At 40.0% G+C, this 17,665-nt stretch overlaps 1 protein-coding gene and 1 non-coding gene across 4 annotated transcripts in view; both read left to right on the forward strand.

Annotated features, from left to right (window-relative positions):
• Positions 1–1,442: 1,442 nt before the first annotated feature.
• Positions 1,443–17,665, forward strand: part of LOC106053290 (CTD small phosphatase-like protein 2-B) — a 40,186-nt gene continuing 23,963 nt past the window's right edge. The window contains exon 1 of one of the 3 annotated variants that reach the window (XM_056016917.1): positions 1,443–1,577. The gene's annotated coding sequence lies outside the window, so the exon portion shown is untranslated. Of the gene's footprint in view, positions 1,649–4,506; positions 4,891–17,665 lie in introns of those variants that run through there. The other 2 variants (XM_056016918.1, XM_056016919.1) reach the window with 2 other exon arrangements.
• Positions 15,726–15,798, forward strand: Trnar-ucu (transfer RNA arginine (anticodon UCU)). The gene has a single exon. It is a non-coding gene; the product is annotated as a tRNA-Arg (tRNA).

The raw sequence follows: 17,665 nt of genomic DNA on the forward strand, positions 1-17,665 counted from the left end.
ACCGCACGACCAGGCAGCCATCTATTACTCTATTAAGGGCTCCTTTGTAGAACAATAAAAACAACACAAGATACAGAAATCAGGCCAATAATAGAATATGCATCCTCAACCCCTCAACTCAAGAAAACATTAAGAAACAGGGAACAGACACAAAATAGAGCAATGAGATTCATAACAAACGAATTTTCACATTTGACTAGAGCAGTGTTTCCCAAACCCCTTTTATAATTTTTGTGATGCTGAGAACTCCTCGTCCCCCCCCCCCCTTTAATTTATAAACAGAACATAAACAATGGGTATTTTAAAAAATCCGCATAGTTAATGATGTGCAGCGCGTACTCCCCCCCCCCCCCCCCCAAAGTCTTCCGTACCCCTGGGGTACGCGTACCCCACTTTTGGAAACACTTAACTAGAGTAACACCTTCAGTAAAATCACTAACTTAGAAAGCCTTCAGGATAGAAGACTTAAAAGTAAAGTAGCAATTATACATAAAACACTGAACCATAATATTCAAATAAAAAATCTAATTAATACTCATAGAGACAGAAAGATAAAAGCACATCCACTAGTCCATATGCTACGACTAATTTGTACAAATGCTTCTTCTTGCCGAGTGCTGTTAAAGCATGGAATGGGTTGCCTGGGCCAGCCAGGAAAACCAATGACATCAGAATTTATGTCATCTGGTTAACATGCATAACTAATCATCATCTTTTTTTTTTGAAGTAACATCTGTATTTTATAAGATTAGATAATAGTCGATTAATCTATTTATTTTTATTACATCTATATTATCTTACATTTATATATGCATATATTTATTATAGTGCTGCATTTTATTTAGGTAATCAAATCATTAAATAGGAATAATCTGATATAAACTTTGTCATATGTAAATTATGAGCGAGTCTGGTGTGAATGTACATATGATTTTGGTTTCTTATAGTTATAATGTTTTTTTTGTTTGGTGTAATGCACAAATTGTAGGACAAATTTCAATACGGACAATAAAGATTATTATTATTATTAAAATAATTGTTGACCATGTAACTTTAAATATTTTATTTAAAAAAAAAATTAGTTCAATATAAACAAAAATATGACCAGATCTAAATCTATATTGGAAGGAGTGGACCTACTTAGGCCCATGTGAGTCCATCTTCAGTATAGCAGACCTAGCACTGAGCTAGAATAGTATAAATCTAGACTAGTCGATCTAGAATGAGTCAAAGGCTAAAAATAATACTTTTTCTTCTTAAAATAATAATTGTAGGATTAATGCTATTTACTTAAGATTGAAATTTCATAACTGATGTTTACATTTCAAATATAGACTCATAGTTTTGCTGATAGTTAATAAGTGACATGGATCTGCATCTATTGTGACGATGGCGCCATGTACACGTCTACTCATAGTCAGATGAACTCAATGTGTCACTTTGACACTGCAGGGGAATTACCCAAAGTGAACCTCGTTTGTTTACGTTGAACGGGAGCAACACGCATGCGCACTGCCACCATCCGGGTTTCATTTGCATACGCGCGAAATGGAGTCGGAGTAAACACAGATTGTCAGGTGAGTGTCAAACGTGTATTCTCTGTTTACATTCGTGGATTTTCATGTTACAAAAGTGAGCCACCATTAAGGTAAAATGTATCTTACTATTAGTTACCAACTTTACCAGTAATACCTTAAGCCATTACACACATTCTAAGCGCTTGTCACATCAGTGCATTATTTTTTTGGCCCAGTGCCACCTCCACACGAACGATCCTATCGGCCCGATCGCGGAGTAATCACGGACGAGTTAAAGATTTTCCTTCACTAAAAACAAATGGACACTGCCCTACTCGATTTTCCATTCCCGATCGACATTAAATATTCTTAATTGTGTTAGCCGACATGGTTCACTTGTGTTAAAGGTGGGCTGAACTACCGTGAAGTTGTAAAGCCCACCCTAGCGGCTCAGTAGTCCAAATTACTGCGGTTTGTTGGCGAAATAACAGGACTGTGGTCTACATGACGTCACAGGCCATGACCTAAATAACCTCTTAACGTTTCTATTCTTGAGTTTCTGTTCCCATTACCTACGATGAAAATACAAGTAACAATGGTAGTAGATCTAGATTACTGATCTATGAATCCATTTCTTCTAGACCTAGAATCTAGATCTAGTTTGTTTTCTTTTTAATTCACTGAATATTATTATTTTAGGCTCTGATCCATTGACTTAATTTTGCACAACAGGTTGTTAAAGCAAAGACTTAGACTTGGAATACTTAGATTTAGATCTAGATTCTAGCTCATAAGATCTTAAGTTATGAGTCTAGTGATCTAGTGATAGTGATAGTGGCAGTCTAGTCTAGTTATTTTCGGTGATTATGTAATAGCGGGTGTAAATTATTGTAGTGGAAGAGAGAAGGAATCAATATCATTGATGGATATATTGTGATGGATGGTGTTATTATCATAGCATGAATAGGACCACCATTAAAAAGAAACAATGTTATAATAAGATTCCGTTAAAGCTAATGTGATAAAATTACATAGACTCTATTATTAGAGTCAATAGAAATTCCATTCATAAAATGGTAGTTTCATAGTCCTAATACTAAATCATATAATCTAATCTAGGTCTAAAAGGTGTATTTCTAAGATAAGATTAGCTTTAAATTATTAAGATTATAAATTAGATTGGTTTACACATTATATTAACTATTTAAAATGATGATATCAGTTGATGTGTCTTTAAATAGACTTGGATTGGTGACTGATTGGTCATGTGTTAACTTTGGGATCTCAAAAGGAGGGTGACATTCCCTTTTCACTTATTTGAATCTCTAGGCCAGTCTAGGGTCTCTGCTACTCCCTTATGTGTCTCTAAATCTCATATAAAAATAGAAATGGAATTTCCAACTTTGGTTTGTTGATTTGTCCATTACAAAGTTTTATCATGAAGTTTAAATGTGTTAACTCAACAGAACCTATTTCACACATTTTTTTTAGGTAATTGCCAAGACATTTATCTTAATTTTTATGTGCATTGTTTTCAATAGTTTATAATATAATTTTTTTGCAATGAAAATCATAGTCTGGTTCTCAGAGCTATATTATTAATCACAGTGAATTATGTAGATATCCAAGAAAAGAAAAATGTAAAGTTCCCCTTTCAGACCCTGCGAGTGCGATCTATAGGGCAGATGATGTAAAGGTCATCTCTTTTTGTGGCCCATGGTTAATGAGTGTGTGTTGTGTTCAGCTCATCGACTAATGTCAGGTGACCATTAGAGCTGGGTAGACTCTGAGGCGCCCTAAAGATCCTGAATTTTAAAATCCTAGTCTTCACCTCTGTTTGGAAGCCAATCGCTTCACCACTCAGCCACAACCCCTCCAGATCCAAGAAATGTCTATTATTTTGTTTGAAAATCCTGCTTGTTGTTTGTTGTTGAGAAATGAATGATTCCAGTTGAAGTTGTTACCCCCCCCCCCCCCCCCCCCACCACTTGCTAAGTAAGCTTGAATGATTATAAAAACTTTGCTGGCAGTGTTTAAGAATCTTCTCACATTAATGCATTTAATTTTGTATTCAGCTATGTGTACATGACATCATTCTTCAAACTATTTAAATGATTAATTAATCATAGGTCTATTATATACTTGTTTTTTTTTTCTTTTTATTAATACTTTATCAGTGTCTTTGTTTAAATAGATCAAGTCTCTAAGTTCATTCTAAATATTATAGATCTGTTTATAGTCTCTAGTAACTTAGCTCATCTCAAGGCATCATGATAATGTATAGATCGAATTGTAACACTTTCTGCTACCCACTTATACACCACATTAGAGAACCTTAATTCATGCCAGTAACACAGTATAGCGAACTTTTTTTTCTCTCTCTTCCCTTGGTTGCTTCCAGTCCAGTGTTTCCCAAACTGTGTTCCGCAGAACCCTAGTGTTCCTCTAGGCCTAAATATGTGCGTTCACGAACTGCTGGAATAATTAATTAGTAATTAGTCAGCCGTCACGTGAATTAAACTCTCTAGTAAAAAAAAATAAGCAGAAGTGATTCGCTTAATACTCAGAATGTGCGAAGTGTTCCGTTAATTACAAAGTTTGGGAACCACTGTTCTATTCTATAGGCCGGGACTACATTCTTCAGTCCTTGTGTTTGTTTAGGCCCTTGATCTGGGGCGAAACGGGTCTTCCCTTAGCACTTCCTGTGTAACAGTCGCCAGTAAACCACTCGTGCTATTGCAGCCCCCTACTTGTAAGACATCGAAGGCGCTCTGTTCACACTTACTTTTGTATTCTTCTCCCAGGACGAAACTGGGCCACGCCCACTTGCAATCCTGACCTACTTTCACCCCCCCCCTCCTCAACCACTTTACCTCGTCTGCTCCGAAGAAGTCGAGCGTAGTTTGTACGAGTTCTATTACGCACGGTTGGAACATGCTACCTTAAATTTGTGGCGATTCTTTTCTTTTTTTTTTTTAAATTATTCCCCCAGCAACGATTTTTTTTTTAAATCGAAAGTTGTGCACCGATAAGAGTTCTTTGCCCTTGATCCTTTTCGAAAAATCAAGGTGACCTATTTCATCCCCCCTTCCCCCTCGTTTATTTACTAAGCTAGATCCATTGGCTTCTTCAGAGCTAACAACAACTGGACGGTCGGGAAACAGTTGTTTTGGTTAGCCAAGCTGTCTTCATTGAGCAAGGCATTGACATTGTATCAGTTGTCTGTGTGTGTGTCCTTTTATCTTATCTTTTGTTTAAAATAAATATTTAGGTAGATCTGTGGCCTATTCTTCGTTCTGCATTGTTGTTTGTAGATATTGTTTTTAAAAATGCTTTCTTACTTTCGTTCAGAATGCGTTAATGACTCCAGTGTGTAAGTAGCTATGCGGATATGATATGATCACTCGCTTGCCGTGGGATAGGTTATTAGGTGCTGGCCTCGTTAAAAGTGGCTTCGTGGGCTGGCCGTGTACTCTCAAATCGAGTACACACGGGGGGCAATGCCGAGGCTGCTGTCAATTCGTTAATAATAATAATTCAAACGTGTGGAAGGCGAGAGAACTCTTGATCACAGTGTAAGACTAGCAGACGATTTTAGGTTGATTGTTAGGGCCGGGTCACACTGCGATGTGTAACGCAAAAAGTAATTAGGGACAAGAAAGATTTAATCAATACTCATGTTTGACTTTGACGATTCTGTCAACGCCCTGTGTGTGTGTGTGTTTGAGCCATTGTGCAACCTTCTTGTAAATTTGCGTAATACACATATCCCTCGAGTTTGTCACAACCTGGATGGCTGTCTGGTAGTGTGGTTTGCGTTTTGGACTTGTGATGAGCATCCTCAGTTCGAAACCTAACTGCAGGTTTGGACAATAATCTTGATCTGAAGTTCGATACTTGTAAATCCAAAGTTAACAGACAAACAAACGAAATTTACAAACTACAAACACCGTAATTAAATATTTGTAAGAAAAAAAACAGCAGCAAATTATGGTGAATCGAATGTAATGTTTTAGAGATTGATTTATCTCTAGTTAAATGCTTCGGTGTATAAGCTACTTGGCCGTAGGTGCAAAGATAGTAACGGGGCACCGGTCAGCGCCTATAACAGGATCGGTGACTACACGCATGACCTCCGTGACCCCTATGTCGAAGGCGCCGATACAAGTGTGTGTATACTGGCTGATCTTAGTGACCTTTTGGGGTGAACCAGTTGTGACTGGCCGAGTTGTTGACAAGTACGATTAGTGACCAGTTGATATTCGGACCAGTATTTAGCACGATTAGTGTCCAGTTGATATTCGTAGCTGTATTAGGTTACAAATATGTCTACATTGGGTCTATATACAGGGCTTTAGTTTTGATAAAATAAACACTAGCCTAAGTCTCTTAACAGAAGTGTCCCCATTGACTTGCTATGTTCCGAGTGGGTGAACGAAACACCATCTTAGGACTGAAGCCTACCCGAATTACATCTATCTTGAATTTGATCTATCTTGAAGTAAATACAACCCGGTGTCTGCTTCTCCACCTCACATGGAACTCGGGGGGAAACGGTCGTTAGGCGAGACTTTTAGGCCAACATGGAAGAAAAAAAAAAAGAATTCCCGTTGGGGTGCCTAAGGACCAAGTCCATTGCACTGGCGGGTGTGTCACTATCCATACATACACTTTTCCTCAGGGGGACATTTTTCATGGCGGAAACCTGCACGGTTGATGTGATGCTGAGAGGGAACATGGGGGAGTTTTCCCGGTGTGCTCGGCCCTTGGCCTCGCTTCTAATCCGAGCGTCCATCGGTCATAGGGATGTAATAATGTACATCTGCTTGGGTCTTTCCCAGCTTCCAAGAATCTTTGACTCTACCCTCTAAGAACCATTGCAAAGAGCAACTGAAACTTAACTTTGATTGGTTATGTGTGAATAAAGTTCAAGAATTCTGCCAAGTAGTAGAGGTCTATTTATTTCAGGGTCGTGGGCGGCCACCACAATTCACTTGGATATTCGCCACAATTCCCCCACAGTGTATGGCGAGGATGAAACTTTGGCACGCGCCAGCTCACTTGTGTCCTGCAGAGGTGGTCGCCTTGACCTACAGCTTTGTTTAGTTCGAGATAAGGAACGATGCCTAAGGTTGACAACTCCGGCGTTGTCGCGGGACTCTTGTTATTGGCTATGTGGTAAAATAGTTACTATTTGTTTATGTTTGTTAACGTCGTGAGAATGTGTTCACAACATTGATCTAGTGTGCTACTGTCCAAGTCTCTTTCGTCAGTTCATGTGTCGTTCTAGTTTAATAAAGCCTTGTTTTAGGTTACTCTTCAGTGTTCCTTTATTTCTTATTACAATTTATTAAACTAGAACTTTTCAATTCCATGGATCTATGTGCCTCACGTATCTTTTTTGGATTTTCGTTCAACACTATTCTCAGTCTGTAAGTAAAAGTAGTAATACAAATGGAACGTCTATTTAGGCCAAAAGAGCTGGACATAGAGCCTAGCTCGCCATCGGCTGCCGAGAAGTGGCTGCACTGGCTCAGAACATTTGAGAATTTCATCTCCTCAGTCTCTCATTGCGAGATTGACAAAAAGAAATTACTGGAAAACTACGTTTCTTCGAGCGTATTTCAGTACATAAGTGAGTGTACCACGTTCGATGAATCAATCAAAGTTCTACAAAATGTCTACGTGAAGCCTAAAAGCGAAATTTTTGCACGGCACATGATAACTCTTTGTCGACAAGAGAACGGACAAACCGTTGACTCCTTCCTACTTAAGCTTAAAAGTATGGCCAAAGACTGTGACTTCAAAGCTGTCACCGCTGAAGAACACAGAGATATCTTCGTAAGAGACGCCTTCATTACTGGACTGGCTTCAAACAGCATAAGGCTGCGACTCTTAGAGAAATCTACTCTAACTCTACAGTGCGCATATGAAGAGGCAAGACAACTTGAATATGCCCATAACCATGCCATGGCGTATAACATCCACTCTGAAACTCCCTGTGGAGCTAGCGCCGACGAGGAGAGCCTTTCTCCAACGACAAAAGTAGAACACGAGGTGAGTGCGGCGACTAGTAAAAGATGTTTCTTTTGTGGAAACAGCCCACATCAACGCTTTAGATGTCCGGCCCGTGACGCTACATGCAACCTGTGCGGTAAGAGGGGCCATTTCCAGAAAGTCTGTAGATCGACCAGACGGACACTCAAATCTATAACCTCAGCCATAGTGAAAGCAGATGATGAGACGTCTCGGACTACAACCGTTGGATCTTCCTGGGCATCGACACCAGCGTCCGGTCTTACTAAATCTACTATTTCAATACTCGTCAATGGAGTACCATTGAAGGCTCTCGTAGATACGGGGAGCAGTGAAAGCTATATATCTTCTTCAATTGCTAAAAGGTACAAATGGAAATTAGAAACGTCCAGAAACAGAATCTACATGGCCTCTACACATCTTTCTCGCACTACTCACGGCCATATTTTCGCTAAAATAAAGTACAAAGATGAACAATATGAAAGTGTTAAGCTCTCAATACTAGATGGACTAGTATCTGATGTAATCTTAGGGCTAGATTTCATCAGCCAGCACGAAAAACTGATGATCCCATTTGAAGGAAAACAGAAACTAGTAATTGTTTATAAGTCATACAACAGATACTGGTTTTTAGGTTTCTTTGTATCATCATTTATTAATGTTTACAAGAGAAATTAATATTTCGACACTGTTTATTGATCTATTATATTACATGCACTGGCATTCTCTTTTTATTTATGCTATTGGCCTACTATATTACTATACTTGCTATTTTAATTCTAGGCGGGGTGAATGTGGTGAAATAGTTACTATTTGTTTATGTTTGTTAACGTCGTGAGAATGTGTTCACAACATTGATCTAGTGTGCTACTGTCCAAGTCTCTTTCGTCAGTTCATGTGTCGTTCTAGTTTAATAAAGCCTTGTTTTAGGTTACTCTTCAGTGTTCCTTTATTTCTTATTACAGGCTATAACGGTCGTGCTTGGTCATCGTGGGGGGGGGGGGGGTAGTGACATTTAACTTGGTCTGCTCAAATCAAGTTTAGTTGTCTCCTCGTTTTGTGAGACCGTCACTTAACTCCACGAGCAGGGCCGGCCTTAGGGCACCTCAACCTATGTGGCCTCAGTGGGCCCCGCACTTTCATAGGACCCGCGCTAATTCTAGGTGTATAAATTATTAAATTAAACCATTTCAACTTAAAACAGGGTTCCCGCGGCCCGGAGCTCCTGGAAATCTGAAAAGGAAATACGAAAAAAAGTCATGAAAATCTCCTGAATTTATTAAAATATCCTCAAAAACTCAATAAAATGTCCTGAAAAATAGACGAAATTGTCATGCAAAAAAAAAAAATATTTTCTAACAAAAAATCTTAATGTTCACTTATTATTCTTATCTCTAACCAGACTAGGCCCCGCGCAATCCGTTTCGCATAGGGCCCCGCATACTGTAAGGCCGGCCCTGTCCACGAGAGTGGGGGCTTGAGAGGCTCAAATCCTCTCTGTCACAAACCCTGGACAAAAAATAAGCTGTTGTGCGCAATGCTCTTGTGTCTCCATACCAGTGAAAGAGCATGTAAAGAGCATGTGACTTTCTAGACCTGTCGAGACTGAATTCAGCAAGTCTGGGATAGTCAAATAAGAGACACATTTTCCTCTTTCTCCCCACTGTGCTGGGGCACCGTGACTCGAAGTTTGGCCTGAACCGTGCAAAGTATGAGCCTACGGGACAATCTCCCGGCCTGTGTTATTATAGATTGTCTATACTTTGGAGAAAGAGAAGGGTTTGGCGTGGGGCTAGCGACCCTAACCCTGTAAAACCACCATTGCTACAGAAACGGCAAACTTGACACATAAAGAAAGCTATGCATGCGGCGAGGGTGGCCAACCCCCGATGACGGCGTTGGATCAAACCCAACTGGACGTCCAATGCCCGATACACGGCAAGCCAGTCAACGCAAAGAAACCGACTCTTATAGGCACGTGGATAACTTGGTGCCACACCTTCATGGAGGACCACAGAACAGTGGACACCAGATGGGAGGAGGCTTCAGACATTGCCAATGACAGATCTTTATGGAGACAGCTTGCCGCCCAATGCGCCGAACGACGCGGGGGGACCTAAATTTAAGTGTAAGTCTATGCATTGGTGGCCTCCGCCACTGTAAGTCAAGTTTCGCTTCTGGAAACGTTCGATCTACGTGCCTCCAACGGTGGGAATGATAGCTGTATCAGTGGTTTCTGGATCTAATGCCACTTTTCAAGAAGTCCTTTCTACTCACACGATTATAATACGTTACATATATTTAACTCATACGGTAATAATAAGGTACACCGATTTAACACTGATAATAATAAGCTACACAGATCTAATAACCTTTAATACATAGCGGCCACCGTGTTAATTTTTGGTTACTACCGAAGCTTTGTGTGTCAAGCGTGCTATATAATACACATTGTTAAGTGTGTGTTCCTAGTCTGTGACTGCCTGTAATAGAGGGTTTTCATGACTCATTTTATGTCCCTCGTTGTCTCAGCCTGCCCCCCTCCCCCATTTTTAAAAAATAATAGCAACAAAGGAACATTTGATACAAAACTTTCAGCTACTGAATGGATAGACGAATCGATTAAAATAAACAAATAAACAACCGCCAAGATCTATATTGATTTTTTTTCCTTTTGCTGGTTTAAAGTTGCGAAGCTGTTTCTTATTATAGCCGATCTGTCAGGGGGCGCCGTAGCTATTTATAGAACTGACGCAAATGTTTCATCATACTGTGTCCTCGCTTAAATCAAGCTTCCACCATTTCGTCGGGGGCTCTTCAGTCGTGTGAGTTTGTATGTGCCGAAGTTTATACTATATAATGGCCCTAATTACTCCTAATTTTATCTTGTAACTTATCATTTATCTACCTGTATCTCGGAAGATATTATCTTATAGAGCAGTGAGATTCATAACAAACGAATATTCACACTTGACAAGAGTAACACCTTTAGTAAAGTCACTAAATTTAGAAAGCCTTCAGGATAGAAGACTTCAAAGATACATAAAACACTGAACCATAATCTTCAGATAAAAAAAAATAATTAATAAAATACTCAGAAAGACACAAAGATAAAGGCACATTCCTCGTTCCATATGCTAGGACAAATTTGTACAAATGCTCCTTCTTCCCTAGGGCTATTAAAGCATGGAATGGGTTGCCTGAGCTAGCCAGGAAAACCAGTGACTTTGCAGAATTTAGGTCATTGGTTAATATGCATGACTAAATGCATGACTCGTAGGGCGTAATCATCTTCTTTTTTGAAGTAACGTCTGTATCATATAAGATATATTATTAACTACACCCTAAATTGTTTTTGGCACTCTTTTGTTTCGGTTCTTTTAAAAATGTTCTTTCGCTTTGATTTGCTTTTTTCTTTCAGTTCCTCATTGCATAATGCAGGGATTTATAAACTCCCCTCTCTCCCCTCTATTACTTTTCTTCATTGAGTTAGTGGCAGACCCCGCCCCGCCCCTTTCAGGAAATGGACGTTTCAGAGTAATTCTTGTCAGGATCTTTCGGTATTTTCCCTTTTCCCTAAGCGATGTGTTTTCTTGGTATTTTGGTCATGCTATTTATAGCATGATCACAGGCGCGGTGGTCCAATGTGTGTGTGTGTGTGTGTGTGTGGGCGGAAATATATCTAGAAGAAGGTTAACGTGCTGCCTTTCGGCGCTCAGCAAACACAACTCTGGTCGGGATTCGAACTGAAGCGACATCTTCCGAGGTCACGACTGAATGGTGACCAGTTGTCAATATCTACTTCTTTCCATCCACATTTCATGTTTTTTGTTAGATGTTCTAGAGCAGCGGTTCTCAACCATTTTTGTTCGGCGACCCCCCCCCCCCTTTTTTTTTTTTACCATTCCTCACTACGCCGCGACCCCCCCCCCCCCCAAAGTAAATTATTTTCATTCATTACTATAAGAAACTGTGCTTTCGCTAATGTAGCTGTAGAAAGCTCGACAACTTATTGTGAAACGAAAACTGAGGTATCCTATAAACAAAAAGGACCCAAATATTAACACTGACTCTTAACACTACAGACAGTCCAGAGCTTTAAAAAAAAAACACGACCAGGCGTAGCGATACGTTTTGCATTGATGTGTATTAACTCTAAGTGTTAAAAAAATATTTCTGCAGCTAGATCATCGTTTGCCCAGGTTCTCTTAACAACGGGACTGAAAATCAAAGATGAATTAGATCAGCACGCACATTTTTGAAAGACCTAATGCGCTTTGGAAAAAAAAAATATATACCTTTCTGACCCGTGGCCAGTGTTGGGCCATAGATCTCCCTCAAGCATCTTGCCCCATAACTTGCGGAAGCGAGAGTTGACGTCTCGCCGGCTCATCGATCGCCGTATTTAGCGGGATTATTTTTTTTTCTCCGAGCGCGAGCTGAATTGAAACTTGTCTCCACCAATGAAATCGTTTGTTTCTTATTTAAATTTATTTCCCTCTCAGATTTTTTTTTTTTTTTACCATTACATATTAGTATGGTTTGTATATGTGTTTGTATGTATGTGCGTGCTTTTGTTTGGGCCTACGCTTGAATTAGGGGGAAATAGGCTTTTTAACATTGGATTCTGGGATTTCGGGTCTAATCTGCGTTGCTTTATCATTTTTTACGTATTATTTATCTTCCATCCAAGTTTAGTTGTGTTTTTTTTTTCAGCTTGTATGTTTAAAACAGAATTATGCCCATTAGTGTAGACCAATTATAAGAGTCGAATATTATTTTTTAATTCTTCATTCTCCACATTAAAGCAATTACATGTACTTCTACATTCTTATTTTTTTAAAATTTCCTTGTAGATGTTAGGCATGATCCATGTTTCCCCCATATTAGGACTAATACACATTATGAGATTTTCAAATATGGAGTCAATCTAAAAATAGAAAGCGTTTCCATGGAAATGTTGTAGAGAAAACGGAAGTGTTGACAAGCTAGTTATTTTAATAGACCTTTTAATTATTTCGCGTACTTTTTAGCACTATAGAATCATGTGTCAAATTTATAAGCTCTTTTGCTTGTAGCATAAAGTACTTACAAAGCTTACATCATCTCTGTCTGTCTGGTAAAAAAGCTTGTACATGTTATTTCTTCCACACCCAATCTCAGATCAAGCTGAAATTTCGCCACAATTATTTCTTTTATCTGACAACACGAGTCAATAAAAAAAAATATTAACCAATTAGTTAATTGACTTTGGTAATTCATTTTTTTTTTGGGGGGGGGGAGGTATCTCGAACATGGGAAATAAATTGTGCTTGTAATGTTTGGACATTGTATGTTTCGTCTATTTATTTCAAAATCTCCCAATCTTCCGCTTTTTTTCATTTTCTCAACGTTTTGCTTTAAGTTCAACTACATCGTTACCGCATTTCTCCATGATACCTTTTCCTTCTTTTTCTCTCTTAATGTTAAAGAAAGTCTTAACAAAGAGTGGGGCGCGTGGCTGAGTGGTACAACCTCTTGGCTACAGATTAAGGGGACTCGAGTTCCAACCCCGACTCAGCTTGAGTTGTATTTGAGCGCCTATTTGGCGCAGTGCTAGAGTACACACACATCTGTATAAGACTTTTAAGTTGGGTACGTTACTGCCTTGCAATTGGGTTGTATTTTATTTGAACGTCTATTTAAACCATGGTGGCAGATGCCTACACTACTTAGGACAACGCGAAAGCTCCGTTTCTGACTCCACCCTTTTACCTTGACAGGACCTCCTATTCGTCACGAATGCATAATGTCTCCACTGGCAAAGTTTGTTTTTTTTTAATGGGAGCCTACCATTATTGAACACGCGTTTTAAGTACAGATTGTTTTTTTTTTTTGTTTTTTTAGAACTTCCGTTATCCATTTTCTTGGAAATAATTTCCCTTGGCAAGTTGCCTCGGAATGTTTTTTTTTTTAAACTAGCGGTTCTTAGCCAATTACGGCTCAGGAGACAGCTTGCTTTTAAAAATGTAATATTTCGAGCAATGTTCAGTACGGGATCGCTCGGAAGTTGCCCGAGGGCCGAAGGTTGAAAGCCCGCACCTGATTTCTTTCGATGCCCAGTTTTTTTTTTTTAAATGATATAATTCATCAGCGCTCGTTAAGCAGTGATATACAATGCCCTAACTGACCGCTAGGCTTTCGTCCATCTTGTGTTTACCGAGCCTCCTGCAAACTGCCTGACGCTACGGTTGATTATCGATAGTTTGCGCCACTGTGTGTTGGACGCGAGTTAGCGTGTGTGTGTGTGTTTAGGTGAAGTTGGCGAGTGTGTGATCCTGATTGGTACTGGGGCTATTGACGAAACCAGAGTTCGCTCCCTGCCTCCCTTGTCATTGAATTCAGATATCGACCAGGCCAGAGACCGGTCACAATTGGTAATACCTTTGGGTAAAGGGGAGTGTGCTGGGTGGAAGAAAGAGAGAGCGTGGTGTGCATGATAGGGAGCGTACTGATTCCCCCATCCCTATCTTTTCCTTTATTGCTCCTCAGAGAATGATGCCATAGAGTTTACCTTGACCTATCCCTTAGTCTGTTTGACCGTTGGGGCACCATGCAAGATTCGTCGACCGTCTTTCTCCATTCCTCTCTGTCCTTTGCTTTAGAACCTCTTCCCGTCCGTTCTTTTATGTTATCCTCCCATCGCTTTCTATTTCTGCCTCCTCTTCTTTTTCCTGGTACGGTTCACTGAATGAAGGTCTTTGCCAGCCCCGAAGATCTTGTAATATGGCCATAGATTTTTAGTTTGCTTTTTCTTTCTTTACGATAGTTAGCAAGTCGTCATGGGGTTCAATCGCTGCAGTCTCTAATCTCTTGGTTTGTGATGCGGTCAAAGACATTCAAAGGCCATATAGATATACTTAGCAAAAAAAAAATATGTATATATATATATATATATATATATATATATATATATATATATATATATATATATATATATATATATATATATATATAATAATAATCTTTATTATCCGTAAGGAAATTTGTCTTACAATTTGTGCATTACACCAAACAAAAAACATTATAACTATAAGAAACCAAAGTGTACTTTCACACCAGACTCACTCATAATTTACATGTGAAAAAGTTATATATATATATAGGCGACTGCTTCTACATGGTCACTTTTCCCCCTCCCACGTGAACAACGTTGGCACCCACCTCAAGTGCCTCCCAGTCCCAGCCCAAGTGCCATGCCTTCGGCATTCTCTTGGTGAATGTCGCTGGGTGTCCTGAAATCTCGCAGCACCGGAAGGCCAGTCGCTCTAGCACTATGGGAAGTACGGGGGGAGGTATAGACCAGGACGCGTGTGTGTTTAATGGAAAGGGGGGGGGCGTGGGTGAGCTCTTCGTGTTTGAGGGGGCGGGAGGACGGCGACTTACGCGTGTAGTGGACTAGGCGGACGTCACGTGACATAGACCGCGGTCATTACCTGGCTTCAACTGCTGTGTGCATGTAATACCATTCGGATCGCGGTGGCTGAGTGGTGAAGCGCTTGGCTTCCGAACCGTAGGCCCCGGGTTCGAATCCTGGTGAAGACTGAAAATTTTTATTCCGGCATCCTTGGGCGCCGCCTCTAATGGGTACCTAGCATTAGTTAGGGAGCAGCAAATGCGGTTGGTTGTTGTGCTGGCCACATGACAGCCTCGTTAACCGTGGGCCACAGAGACAGATAATGTTTACATCATCTACCCCATAGAGCACAAGGTCTGTAAGGGGAGACTATCATTCAGTAAAATAAGCCGTACAACTTTTTTTTGGTCTTTTCTTTTTTCCCACATACCCCCCCCCCCGGTATAATCCACATGACTTAACAATTTTTTTTTTTATTAGAGAGTGTAGGGCATCTATTATAGTATCTTGTTGATTGAGTATAGTATCGGTACCATCATGGCACATTCCTTGTTCCATGTGCTAGGACAAATTGGTACAAAAACTCCTTCTTCACTAGTGCTATTAGAGCATAGAATCGGGTTGTCTGAGTCAGCCAGGAAAACCAAATGACTTGGCAGATTAACATGCATGACAAGATTGACCCAGGGACACGCCTAGGACGTAATAATTTTTTTTTTTGTTAGTCTTGAAGGAATGTCCGTCAATGTAACCATTACATTGCCATATGAGCAACCGTCCGCGTAGCGCAGGGGATAGCGCGCTGGACTTCTAATCCAGAGGTCGCGGGTTCGAATCCCGCCGTGGATGCTTTTATTTTTAAATAAATCTAAAGCGCTTAACTATTTCAAACAATGATTAATACTAGCCATATATGGCCCGCGGATCTTAATTTGCGTATCACTGTCGATATAGTCAAAGAGATTTTTTTTTTTGTAAATGTAAAAATAGTATGAATGGAGCTATCAAAATAGCTTATCGACCTAAATCCATTTTTTTAAAATAAAAACATTTGTTTTTAGGCTTACATATATTTAGATCTAGATCTAGATCTACAGTCTAGATAGTATTATAATAGATGTTGGGCGACGTAGAGAATTATATATTCGTGGTGGTTTTTAAATGTTAAGCAATACTTGCCAATTAATGAAATATTTTTTCTTTGTAAGTTTCGATTTATCTAAACACGTTAGCCGTTAGAGTCTTGGTCTACATCTACACGCCCCCCCCCCTCCCACCGACGGTTGTGTTTGATAATGCCACCCCCCCCCCCCCAATTTCGCTTATGATCTTGTCGTTTGCTTCTCTTCTGCTTCCTCTAAAGTGGAAATTCCCGCCTTTTGTCATTTAGCCATCAACTCTCTACCGAACATGTTTCCCGCCGGCCACGTCCAGAAAAAAACAAACAAACAGGGTGTGTGTGGGTGAGTGGTTAGCGGGCGCGTGTGAGTGTGTGTCTGACTAGTGTGTGTGTGTGTGTTGCTTGCCGCTCGTCAAATGGACCGAGATCGATGGGAATGGTTGTGTGCGTGTGTGGCGTGAGGGGGGGGGGTAAGGTGATTGGTTGCTAGAGGTAAACACAGCTAATGATTAGACCTTTAAAGCGGTCCGACGCTGGTCATACTGCCACCCCCCCCTTTAAGCACACATCTCAGTTACCCCCACCCCTTTTAATTTTTTTCCTTGCGAAAACTTTCCCTTTCTTGGGGGGAGGGGTTACCCGCTGCCTTTAACATTACCGTTATTTTAAAGGCTTTGACATTTCACGTACTCTGTCAAGTTAGTGGCCGTGATTTGAATTTTGCTTAGGCCGAATTCAGTGGACAGTTTAAAACAAACAAGTCTAGACCAGTGGATCTCTTGCTATTGTATTTCGAGCCTCGTTTTATATGAAATAAGTAGCGGTAGCGATAGATCGTCACGTGAGAGGTTCGGGCTAGTAGGATGTACTTGTGGATACTCGATCGTTGGTTTGCAGGTCCAAATATCTAGTGCAGCTAAGACGGTGTAAGCCTATACTATTCCTAATGTAGATCTTGAAAGAATCTTCACAAACTTCTTCTTTTTTTTTTTAAACAAAACTGAATAACTTTTATTTGCTAATATAGATCTTCAATAAAGATGCGTCTAGAAAGATATGACTAAATCACTTTGAACAGGGCAATATCTTAATTAAAATGGACGTGCGGTGGCTGAGCGGTAAAGCGCATGAGTTCCCAACTAAAGTTCCCTGGTTCGAATCATGGTGAAGACTGGACATCTTTAAATTTCGGGGTCTTTTTGGGCGTGTCTGAGTCCACCAAGCTCTAATTGGTAGCCAACATTAGTTGAGGGAAAATGAAGGCGGTTGGTCGTTGTGCTGACCACTGACACCCTCGTTGGCCAAAGAAACAGATGGCCTTTACATCATCTGCCCTATAGATCGCAAGGTCTGAAAGGGGAACTTTACTATCTCAATAACCAGCTAATAAAATAAAATATAATTAGCTGGGCTGCAACACTTTAACACTTGGTCCATATAAACAATAAAGCGTTACGTTATGTTTACAAGCAAAATATAACCTTTTTTCTTTTTAAAAATAAGGGAAATAAGTCTGCGCTTAAACATGTAGAAGTTATTTATCTTTTTCGCCATCAAACAAAATAATTTAATTACCCATAGCTAGTTCATTTTTAA

Source organism: Biomphalaria glabrata, chromosome 18 (assembly GCF_947242115.1).
Source record: "Biomphalaria glabrata chromosome 18, xgBioGlab47.1, whole genome shotgun sequence".
Lineage (NCBI taxonomy): Eukaryota > Metazoa > Mollusca > Gastropoda > Planorbidae > Biomphalaria > Biomphalaria glabrata.